Source organism: Sturnira hondurensis, unplaced genomic scaffold (genome assembly GCF_014824575.4).
Source record: "Sturnira hondurensis isolate 20B ecotype Veracruz unplaced genomic scaffold, ASM1482457v3 Scaffold0006713, whole genome shotgun sequence".
Classification (NCBI taxonomy): Eukaryota; Metazoa; Chordata; class Mammalia; order Chiroptera; family Phyllostomidae; genus Sturnira; species Sturnira hondurensis.
The window spans coordinates 4,430,753-4,443,042 of record NW_028079344.1 but is presented as its reverse complement, the minus strand read 5'-3'; the positions used below and the strand labels follow the sequence as shown (position 1 = coordinate 4,443,042).

Sequence of the window (12,290 nt, the reverse complement as noted above, 5' to 3'; positions counted from 1 at the left end):
ATTACACAGTTTTTCATGGAGGTGACTACATGGAATGTGCACATTTTCTGTGTTAAAGGTGATTCTAAATTATGGGAACAGAGAGTCTAAGGACAGTCAACATATTTTTAAAGAAAAGCAGAGCAGGCCGTGGAAGAGGTCATACAAGTCCATAAGAGACATTAATAACTAGTTAAAGTTATTTGTTTCTTATTAATAAGAGGCAAATCACATGAACAATTCAGAAAAGAAAATTTTCCCATGGCGAGTAAACATACAGAAACATGTCTAGTCTCAAATGGAACAGTAATGAGATACTCTTTTTTCACCTATTAAACTAGCAAAGATTTTTTAAAAAATGCTGATTTTAGTGCCAGTGTGTTAAGATAAGCATTCTTGGGGAGAAAGTTGATGGCGAATGTGAACTGGTATCTTTCCAGAAAGCAAGTGGTTGATATGCATAAAGATCCTTAAGCATCTTATACATTTTGAACCAGTAATTCCACCTCTTGAAATCCATCCACAGAAAATAACGAATGTAAATTCAAAGAATTATTCTTAGCAGCGTCCACAGCAAAGACATAGAAAACACTTAGGATATAATATTGTGAAGAGTCCAATGCATTAATATATTGGATGGAAACTTACAGAAAATTAATAACAATTTGGATGATAACAATCACCCAAATCAGTATGGGTGATTTTATCTTTCTTTATAGTTTGCTTAAAAGTTTCATTTTTTTCAAAAATTATGTATTGCTTTTAAACTAAAAAACCAATAAATCAGGACTTGCAAACCTTAAAAAGAATATTGTTAGTGGGATTGCAGACCGGTACAACCAACTATGGAAAACAGTATGGAATTTTCTAAGAAAACTATAAATGAATATGCCTTCTGACCCAGCAATTCCACTGCTAGGATTATATCCTAAGAACCCTGAAACACCAATTCAAAAAGAACCTATGCACCCCAATGTTCGTAGCAGCACAATTTACAATAGCCAAGAGTTAGAAGCAACCTAGGTGCCCATCAGTAAATGAATGGATCCAAAAATTATGGTACATTTACACAATGGAATTCTATGTAGCAGAAAGAAGGAATTCCTACCCTTTATGACAGCATGGATGGAACTGGAAAACATTATGCTGAGTGAAATAAGCCTGGCGGTGAAAGACAAATACCATATGATCTCACCTTTAACAAGAACCTAAACAACAAAACAAACAACCAAGCAAAATATAACCAAAGACACTGAAATAGAGAACAGGTTGACAGTGACCAGAGGGGAGAGGGGAGGGAATTTCAGGGGAAAAGGGGAAGGGTTTACAGGAACTAGTATAAAGGACACATGGACAACAACTAAGGGGGGTGGAAATGGGAGGGAGGCGGGGAGCACTGGGGAGGTGGGCTGGGATGGGAGTAAAAGTCAGAAAACTATACTTGAACAATAATTAAGTAAATAAATTTAAAAAATATTTTGTTATTCTCTATCCTTACAACTGTTTCTCATTATTAAAACAGAGAAAAAATAAAAGCAAGCATTCTCATTAGGCAGATAAATTATGTTAATTGGATTTATAGTATATTCTCTTTATGTTTTAAGAAGTAAGCTTAAAATATACTTAGTAATCAGCCAAGTAAAATATTTAGGCCATAAAATTGGCAAGAGGCCATAAAATTGGCAAGGAACTCAAATGCATAATTACCTAAAGCTTATAAATACAATACATGTAAAAATATATGCTATGTATTTATAATTAACAATGAATACATTATAATTATTCAATATCTCTTGTATAATTTCCCCAAAGTAAACAGATAAAAGGTTTTCCATGTGTCCCTAAAGGGCAACAATAGAAGATAAAGGGAATGAAGAATTTTTTAAATTGTTAAGATATTGAATAATACAGATGAATTCCACTATGGATATAAAACCACTTTTATTTCAGAAGATTCAATAGAAGAAACTGAAAAAGTCAGCATATTCTCGTTCTTTTCAGTGATATGACAGGTCACAAAGATTATGGGCTTAGATTCAATATTATTTTGGTCTGAATAATACATGTGGCAATAGTGTGAATTTATATACTATAAAATATTAAATAAAGTAATTTTAACCCATATATTTCCTTATTATTCATGGTCTGTAAAAACTGGGATAGTGGGGATTAGAGAGGTAATGGAACTATGATCATAAACATATTTCAGACACTTGAGGGCTTGATACAAATATGTATTAACTTCATTACCATATCCTCTCAGCTCAGAGTTCCCAGTGTTTGGAGATGGGGTGGGGGTTAGAAAGGAGAGAGGGAATGGGTTGAAATGGGGAAGAGAGAGGAAGAAAAGACAAAAAGGATGAGAAATGCTGAACAAACTCAAAACTGCAAGAGGAAGCTGGAGAACTGCCTGTGGATCTCAGTGACAGTCTACGCAGCAGTAACGGCCACCCACTGGAATGCAGCCGTGCAGGGAACCATGTCAGCCAAACAGGGAGGCTGGCATCACTGAGGTGACAGCACCACCGGTATCGGAGACATTTAGTGAGCGTGTGGTCTTCACGACTGATTGAGTTGCTTCAGTGAAGTTGAGTGATTTGCTCGAGTCCAGTGTTAGGGTCTCAGCAGGGACTCTTTGGTGACCTGACAGGTCAAAGACTTGGGATCCAAGTCTTCTGATTAATCTGTTGTTCTACAACACTATTGTTTGGGGAAAATAATCAACTTTTCAGTTGGTTATTTTTTGTATCAGTTATTTAAGTTTAAAGATATTAGCTTGGCTCTGCCTGGAGGCCAGAAATCTAGTTAATGTGATACAATTAACAGAGGATATCCTGTTAGCACAGGTAACAGAGGTCCAGGTAATAGTCACCATTCCAGAGTGATCTTTTAGAAAACCTTGGCCTCCACCCACAACTCAAGCTTACACCTTCATTTTTCTCCCCTCTCCTACTTCTCTCCCTCTGCTGGGTTGGTCGACAGTAACCATCCAGGGAGGTGGCACGTAGAATCTATACTCTCAAGAGCTATAGCTTGATTTTAGCTTATAACTGGTCCTGGTGGGTTTTGACGAGCCAGGCTGGTGGATATCTGCAGAATGATTTTCCTTCACTTCTCAACAATGCAAAATCAGAGCAGGAGAGGAGCAATATCAGAATGACCTCGCTTTCAGAGCTGGGGACTGAGTCAAGTTAGTGGGCAGCATCTGCTGTGGCAAGATGTTAAAACACACCACAGCTGGCACTGTCAATGGGGCCACAGGGCTAGGTGGGGCTTCTGCCAAAGGAGAGAACAATTCAAAGCAAACAAAACCACACAGAGGAAAAGTAACACTCTCACCATGAAATCACAAGTCAAATCAATAAAACACAAGGTTAATTTCCATAGGTTATATCCCTGTGGTGTTGTATAGGAAGTGACGTGTGTGGAAAGAACATGGACTTTAGAGTCAATATATTATGAAATAAATTCTACTACTCCATAGCAGGATGGCCTTGGACAAGTTATTTAAATTTGGAGTCATTTTCTCATCTGTAAAATGGGTATAATGATAATGCAATAGCCTGTGGTTAGAAATACACCTGTGTGTGTGTGTTTCCTTGTCCAGTGCTGACAGATTAGGTGTCAGACGAAGGTAGTGCCATCAACAGCATCATCAAAATTCTAGAAGCCAAGAAAGACTATGAAATGTCTATTCCTCAACACCTTGCTTCCCACTAAAATAGGTCTGTGATAACACAAATTCCCTTTCTAAGCCTTGAAACTGTATGATGATATATAGTCTCTCCCTTGGAATAATCATGTTATGAACTGCACTGAGTTTCACCTAAATAATTTTCTATTATTTTACTAGTAGTTACATATCAAATTTAAAGCAAACATGGATAACAAATATTTATTTGTTAAAATTTTTAAACATATGGTTGACATTCAATGAGTAAAAAGATCAGACAGAACCACATCCATTCTTGCTATTTTTAAATGATCAGTATTGGTAAGGTTCAAGGTGGTCAGCAGTTTTTTTTCTGCTTAGGTGCCATTAACTCACTTGAGCTCTCCTGATCATCTGTACCATTCTGAATATATATATATATATATATATATTTACTAGTTATATCTATCTTTAACTTCATTTCCATTTCTAGGTGGTATATGTGTTTAAATACACAGAAATCAATTCAGCAAATATAAAGTAACTTAACAGTGTTTGTCAAATATCCATTGAATCAGTTAATCAACATATACAGCCTGCTATATTATCAGTTAATATACTGCCTACTGTATTATAAATTAATACATTGTCTATTGTATTATCAATTAATATATTGTCTACTGTATTATCCATTAATGTACTATCCACTATATCATCAATTAACATGTCTACTATATTATCATTAATATATTTATTGTCCAGTTATTTGCCAATTAATATGTTGCCTGCTATGCTATTCAAACACAGAGCTATGAAGTGTGAAGGGAATGGTGGTTCCTAACTGGGAGATCAGGGAAGGCTTCAGGAGGAGGTGACATGTGAGTTGGATTGGAATGGACTTGGCAAGTGAAGAAGCAGCCAGAAGTCACCCTAGGCAGAGCCAAAACATGAAGCACAGCTCAGAGACAATAAGGTGTTTAGAGTGTGAGAGACGGAGAGTAATTTAGAGGAGCTAGACCAAAAGGCGCACGGTGGAAAGTAGCTGTAATTAAAACAAAAGCCCAGAATACAGGCTGAGCTCACATCATGGAGGACTGAGTATGCCACGCATAAGAGTTTCTTATTTTTGGAAGGATCCACAGCAGATATTTGAGCATGAGTCAAATGTGATAACATCTGAGCTTTACAGAGAAAATTGGTTGCAGAGTGGAGGACTGATTTGACGAGGGAGACTAAATGTCAAGAGATCAGTTAATCGAGGACTCTTACCATGATGCAGGTCAGAGGCGAGGGCCAGGCGAGTGGGATCTGAGAGGAAGGGATGGAACTAACAATGGAGGGTAGAGGAAGTAGTCAGGACTTGTGACCTGCTGATGTAGAGGTGAGGGAGAAGGAGAGGGAAATGAAGACTGGGCTGAAACTTGCCAGACCACATTTGTGGGAGGTGACACCATCCCAGGAGTCCCTGATACAGGTGAGGTCAGCAGGTGCTAGGACATCAGCCCACGTACAGTCCCTTCTGGGCCGGGCCCTATGGCTGCTGGCACCTGACACTAAAAGCATGTGAACAAATGGGAAAAGTGCTTAACCCCCCCAGTGCAGGGAAACATTCTGATACCAGCTTCAAAATAAAAACCAGACAGTTGACTGACTAGAAGTGTCTCGAACAAATTGGAAAATGTCTACCTCATCAGAACTATCATCATGAACTATCATCAGAATGAGGATGGAGAGTCATAGGAAGTAACAGTTTTTCATCAAATTTTCTGAAGTTTGAGCTTATACGTGATATTATCAGGGTCATGGGCAAAAGGAAATTGGATTTAAAAAAAACAGCTAACAGCTAAGAGGTCCTGAAAGCTACCATGACAAAATGGAGCAAGTAACAAATTAAACAGACTCTAATATTTGTAGTTTAGAAAAAAAATAAACCAAGTATTCATGGTATAATCAACCCTCTCTATTGCACTGTTTAAAAACATGCAGAAACTTTTACTTACAAGAAAGTATCACATACAATTGACTTGTCCCAAATAGCTTGAAGAAACCTCAAAATATCAGGAGTTTTTATCATTTTGTTATGGACCTGGCTCTGCATCACCATAATAATTGCAGAAAAAAACATGTCAAAACTCACTCAGCTGCTGCAGCCATTGGAGGCGCAGCTGTTGTGATTCTCAATGTGTTCGTTTACGGTGCTTGCCAGTATTCCCCCCCAGCTCCCCATCTTTAGCTTCAGTGGTTTTGTTTTGTATTCTGTGGGATAGAAAATAACCTGGACTGATTGTGGCAATCGATCGACTCAGCTGGTGCCTGAGAATGTGAACTGGGAACTGAAAAGCACATCTGAAAAGTGTGTGGGCTGCAGGTGAGCTGAAGGGGGTCCCTCCGCCCCAGCTGTGTCAGTTCTGTCAGATACGAACCACAAAATAACTTTCATTCTACCTGCCCTGCCCTTTCTTTCAAAACTAAACAAAGGGGCTGATGTGCTCTGCTTTTAAAACTTTTCCAAAAGTCCATGCCATTCTCCCTCTGCCAGCTAACCTCCACAGGGGAGAGACAGGCGCCTGGGTCCTCTGCTCTGTGCTCTGCTGCCAGCGCCGCTAAGATCGGGTCGTGTCTTCCCAGCCAAGGCCTGTCCTGTCTAAGGGCGTCTGAAAGGGGAATTGCTAACCGCAGCCTCCACAGAGAAGAGGTGGTTTCAGGGAGTGGTTTTTTTTTTTTTTAAGGTTTCATTGGCTTCCCTGCAGTGGGAGGCAAGTGAATAAGAAACAGATTTTAGTGGCCAAGTGAGATGTTTTAATGATAATTCCTTCTTAACTTCACACAACTTTGTCAAATATACAGTCGTCCCCCCCTTATCCACAGTTTCCTTTCCACAGTTACAGTCACCTGTGGTCAACCATGGTCCCAAAATATTAAATGGAAAATTACAGAAATAAACAACTCACAAGTTTTAAGTTGCACGCTGTTCTAAGTAGTGTGCTGAAATCACGCACATCTGCCCAATCCCACCTGGGCGTGACTCACTCCTTTGTGCAGCGTCTTCACACTGCGCATGTCCCTGCGCACGAGGCGCGTGGTAGCCATCCTGGCAATCACATGCGGCGCTGCAGTGTTGGCGTTCAAGTGACCCTTACTTTATTTAACCGTGGCCCCACGGACGTTCACATAACTTTTATTACAGTATATTGTTATAACTGTTCTACTTTATTATTAGTTATTGTTGTTAATCTCTTATTGTGCCTAATTTATAAATTAAACTTTATCATGGGTATGATACATAGGAAAAAACATCGTATACAAAGTGTTTGGTACTATCCACAGTATCAGGCATCCCATGGGGGCTTCGAATGCATCCCCTGTGAATGAGGAGGGACTCCTGTAGGCAAAGGCGTTGAATATAACATTGCTCTTGCATTTAACAACATCAGCTGTTTTTCTTAGAAAACGGGAAAGGATGAGAAGGCAAAATATACACACAACTCATACATTACAAAAAAGATCTACAAGGAGCTATAAGACATGTTTAAAGAAAATCAGGCCTGGCTGGTGTAGCTCAGTGGATTGAGCGTGGGCCTGCGAACCACACGGTCGCGGTTTGATTCCCAGTCAGGCCACATGCCTGGGTTGCAGGCCAGTTCCCAGCAGGGGACTCACAAGAAGCAACCATACATTGACATTTCTCTCCTTCTCTCCTTTCCTTCCTCTCTAAAGACAAATAAATAAAATCTTAAAAAAAAAAGAAAATCAGATTCCTTAGAAAAAATGCATAGTTGTACTTAAGCCTGAAGATTTTCGTATGTGATTCCTCAGTTTAACTAAGGAGCTAAAAAACCATCTCCACATTCAATTATAAAGTCAATCACCATTGTTTGTACCCTGGAGATATACATAGGATAAAAATAGGTGGGGTAAAAAGGATTATGTTTTTCTAAATATATTTATTTATGTTATTTAGATATACACATACATGCTTTTTTAGAGTAGGATGCCAAAAGTTACTTAGGTTTATAAGTTTCAGCTCTGGTAATTGGAAAATGAATTTTTGTGCCCCAGAGTATCATTGATTATTAACTAATGAAACAGTTACATCATGTTTTTCTGGATCCCTTCCTACCTGGGAGTAATTTTAAATTGCTGTCCTTCCTTCATCTTAATTATACAATGATAGCAAATTGTATTCTTTCAGAATCACATGACTATTTTTGTGCTGAAGGTTAATCTCTTTCTGCTTGGATCCCTAGAAATGTAGGGTAAATTTAAAAAAACACCCCAAAAACCAAGGACCAAAAAAGGCCTTAGGGGGACTAGACAGGGGAAAAACTCACTCTCCAACCCTGTAGGGCCACCAGGGAGGTGGGGCCCCCTCGGGTCTCACTACCCACGGCAGTGTGGGGCAGGCCAGCTCCAACGCCACAGGAGCTGTGGGCTCAGGACACCCAGGACAGGCCCTGTGGGTTCAGGGTAGAGCTATAGCATCATGGCAATCTCCCTTTTTGATTTAGGCCCAGAAGTCTGCAGGGGAGGATCACTCAGTCATACGCAGTTCCCCTGGGGTGCAGTGACCTCCTTTGTTCATGTCTGGTAAACCCACAGGTTTCCCCCAAGGGGTTGGCACAGACCACTGTGCTTGCTGGGAGAAAGAGCCAGCGGCTCTTGTGCGGCGGACTTGCCCTTTCTATTTGGTCTTTCTCCAGACCCCTGATCCACTCTCCACAGACGACATGCCATTTTCTATTCAACTCAGCATGTTTACTTTTTTACTGTGATTCATGTCTGAGTTTCTTTTGAATCAAATTACTGCATTTCCCTGGTGAGATGTGCCATATGACGATCTTGTTAGAACAAAATCGAATACAAAATATGCACCGAGTGCTGCTCTGTCTCAACTCCACCACATGTTTTCCCTTTTGTTTGGACACACTTCTGTCATCTACTTGAGCGGTAATAAATCCTCCCAGTGTTTAAGCCAATTTTCAGACGTTTTGTCTCGAAAGAGATAAAGATGAATTGGTTGAAACACTGTCAACAGAGAAAAAGTCACTGTTTCAAAACTATTTTACAACTAAACGGCTGGTTTCCCCTACATACCTGGATTGAAGAAAACCAGAGAGACTGATGGGATGATTATACTGAGTCACAGCAGCAACTGGAGACTTTCCTGACACGCAACCCCAGATAAGGTTCAGTCTCCAACCAGTGCCTAAGCCAAGCACGCTGTGGCATTTTTGAACAAGGACAGCGCAATGCAGTTCACAGTACACTTCCTCAGTGATATATTTTCCCTCTGTCCTCTTCTTTTTTGGGTATTGGTTATTTTTTCAATCAATTAATCCCTATGTGTCTTATACTAATGTTTAAAAACTAAGCAGTTTGCACTAAACAGATGTGCGTCCAAGTACAGGTAAGAGACTCACGTTAGCTGTGTCTTTCTTCCCTTCCTGTGGCTTCTACATGGCCTCTTAGCTCCTGGGTAAGACACGCAGGGCCCTTCGTGATGGAGCCCTGACGTCTGCACCCGCCAGCCCCTTCTAGGGTTCAGGCTAATCTCCCAGTCACCCTGTTGTCTTTTGTATCCACGAGAAACCTGCCCTCTTTCACCCTCTGGTCAACTCCTGCTCATCCCTCAAAGAAAAACTCATCCTTGCCCAGCATTGCGCCCCAGGATGGCTCAGGTGCCCCTAGAGGCCGTAAGGGCACCGCCGCAAAGTGCTGTTGTGGGGTTTAACCCGCGTCAGGTACTATGTGGCTGCTTCCTCCTTCAGAGTGAGCTTCCCGAGGGCAGTGCGCCCAGCGGTGTCAGAGGCACAGCATGTGGTTAATGATCTCTGGTGGATTAAGTACCATTTATTAAACTTTCCCCTAACGCCTGCCTTGCTGAAAACACCAGTAGAACCTTTTCTTAAAGGAGTATTGTGTGGTCTCTAGTTACATCACTCCATAGGACTTTCCTAGCAGATATGAAAACAGTGTTAGCAATGAAATGTAATAGCATGTATTTAACAATACTTATTTTCTAAGGCCTTAAACTTCATCCACAGACTCAAACCTACCTACTTACATAAGTTTCTTTTTAATGGGGAATTCTGATGACATGTGAGACATAGTAAGGGAATTACCCAGCCCTAGAGTGAAAGTAAAAACGCACTGAGCCCTTTCCTCAGAGAGCTGCACACAGGAAATGGGAGATGCGCTGAACCGCAGTACGGCAGTTTCCCGCTAAGGAACACCCTGAGAACTTTTGTTCTTGGATCTCACACAGGGTGAGGCACAAACAGGTTTACAATGGTGAGTAGATAAAACACAGCTTATTACTGTATTACTTACTATTTATTATTGTGTTATTTTCCATACAAACAACTGCAAACCTAATTTTGCCCCACTCTGTATTAGTATTTTTCTCTTTTACTAGTTAACATTTCAACTGAATGTCAGATACAAGTCTAGCACTTATGATGCTTTAAGTGGGTTAATCCTCATGAGGTTGATACCATAGCTATTCCATTTTAGAGATGGCCCAGAGAGGTTAGATAACGTGCACAAAGTCACACAGCTAGTGGCAGGAAGCAGAGCTGAGCTGCAACACAGGCAGTCTGGTGCCAGGGCCTGTGTCACACGCCATGGCTTATCAGCATTTGCCCGAGAGCTTCGCACTGTACTCCCGACTCTCGCTGCAGGTTAGAGGGACAGAACCAAACCTCGGGATTCAAAGAAGTACCTTTGGGTAGAGTTCTAAATGCCAGTAAACTTAAAAAGCTAACTGTGTTATGACTTTCCAGATTCACATCAGAATAAATTTTCCCTGGGGTGAGAGAATGCAGAGCATAGTCAAAACAGCCGGGAACCTCTCAGTGCTTCCGTAACGCCCATCAGCTTGGCTATGCCTCTGAAAAAGACCTGGGCATGTAGTTCACCGCCACACACAGGCAAGGATGCCAAAGGTACGGCCCAGGCTCGCGGCGACTCGCAGCTTAACATGCCTCCCCCTCTCCCTGCAGCCACTTCGCGGTTTACCCACCCACCAGTTTCACTCCTCAGTCCCATTCACTCGGTCCCACCACAGTGCTCCTACCAACATCAGCACGTACCCCCAGGGAGGGCATTTCATAGTCTGAAAATTATTCAGTGCTACGATTGTTATTAAGAAAATTTTCTATTTCATATTTCTCCTGATAGCACCTTCTTATTTGTTCCTACTTTCCTCTCTAGTATATGTTTTTTTATTCCTGCTTTTTTTAAAAACTGATAATGGCTTTGGTGTTTAAAAGTATTAACTTTTCCCTCAGCTTTACGAAGATATAATTGGCATACAACATGTAAGTCTAAGGTGTATGATGTGATGATTTGATACATTGTATATATATTTTTAAGCAGTCAGCTCTAATCCACTGAGCAGCTAGATGAGAAAAAGAGCATTTTGAAATATAATTAATTACCATTTTATTTCAAAGTATAACAACTCACTGAATTGTCAATTATAATATGCTTAAAATAAATATAAAATGTTTCATTTTGCAATTACAAATCATATTTCTGCAGGATACCAAGAATAGGAAATATTTTTATGCACACTTTCAAATATGTATCATCTAGAGTGTATTACAGGAAGTTCCAAGGTAGGTATTTTTAAATAATCTATGGAAAATTAGAATCAGGTTATTTTATGAATTGTTATTTAACCCTATATCTAATCTTTCTGACATTAATATCTTTAATGAACATTTGAGCAATATCTGCATTCAGAATATTGGATAGAACTCAGACGTCACCTCTATTCACTAGGCTTATATTTTCTCAGTAACCTAATTTTGTCTTTCATAAGATATTAATGCTTTTGGAAGTCTTACTCTTAATCCTATTAATTCCTATGCTAGCTTTTACAAGTGCATGAGGAAATATGCAAAGGCAGTCAATTTCACTGAGTTATAAAGTGCTACAGGTAAATCTAAAATAACTGCTACCTAAGAATTTCAGAGTTGCTAAAATGCACAACTTCATCTGAAAATATCTCCTTGGACTTAAATCAAACCCTGGGGGCTGGTGGGAGTTAGTTTCCTTGGCTTTGCTCTTCTGAAGAGAGGACCTGTGTTGCTAATGCAACACAGGAGAATGTACGTGTCAGCAAAGTGTGTGTATTTGTCTGTGTTGGCCCAAAGATCTAGTCTTAAAAGAAGACAAGCCATTGCAGTGCGTGTCTCTCACTGCTGTACTGAATCTGGCCATTAAGCTCGGAAATGGAACTAAACCTAAGACAACACAGCATCTGGGACCTAAAATGAAGTATCGTGAGTATTCCCTAGGAAAAGAAAGAAGCAGTTTGAAAGTTGTAGGCTATGTAGATGGTAGGAACTGACTTCAAAAATACCATTATTACAGACGAGATGTTTTCCAACTGTGACCTAGTCAGGTGGATACACAACCAGAAATACATTCTAAGTTTTAACCCCCACTCCCCATAGCTATATAATCCTACTTTCACTGTAAGCGTGCTACTTTATCTTCAGCAAGGACTGTGAACTAATTTTGATGAGGCAAAAGGAGAAAACTACTGCTCCCACTCATACACTCAAGTCACTCGAGCTTCTTTGAATCAGACTTCTTCAAATCAATCCATTCTTTTCAGTTCTTGAATGACTTTCCAAAAGAATTAGCTAAT

The 12,290-nt window shown here is 40.1% G+C and overlaps 1 protein-coding gene across 9 annotated transcripts in view; it reads right to left on the bottom strand.

Annotated features, from left to right (window-relative positions):
* Positions 1 to 12,290, bottom strand: part of PTPRM (protein tyrosine phosphatase receptor type M) — an 827,815-nt gene that overhangs the window by 131,615 nt on the left and 683,910 nt on the right. The gene's annotated exons all lie outside the window — the stretch shown is intronic.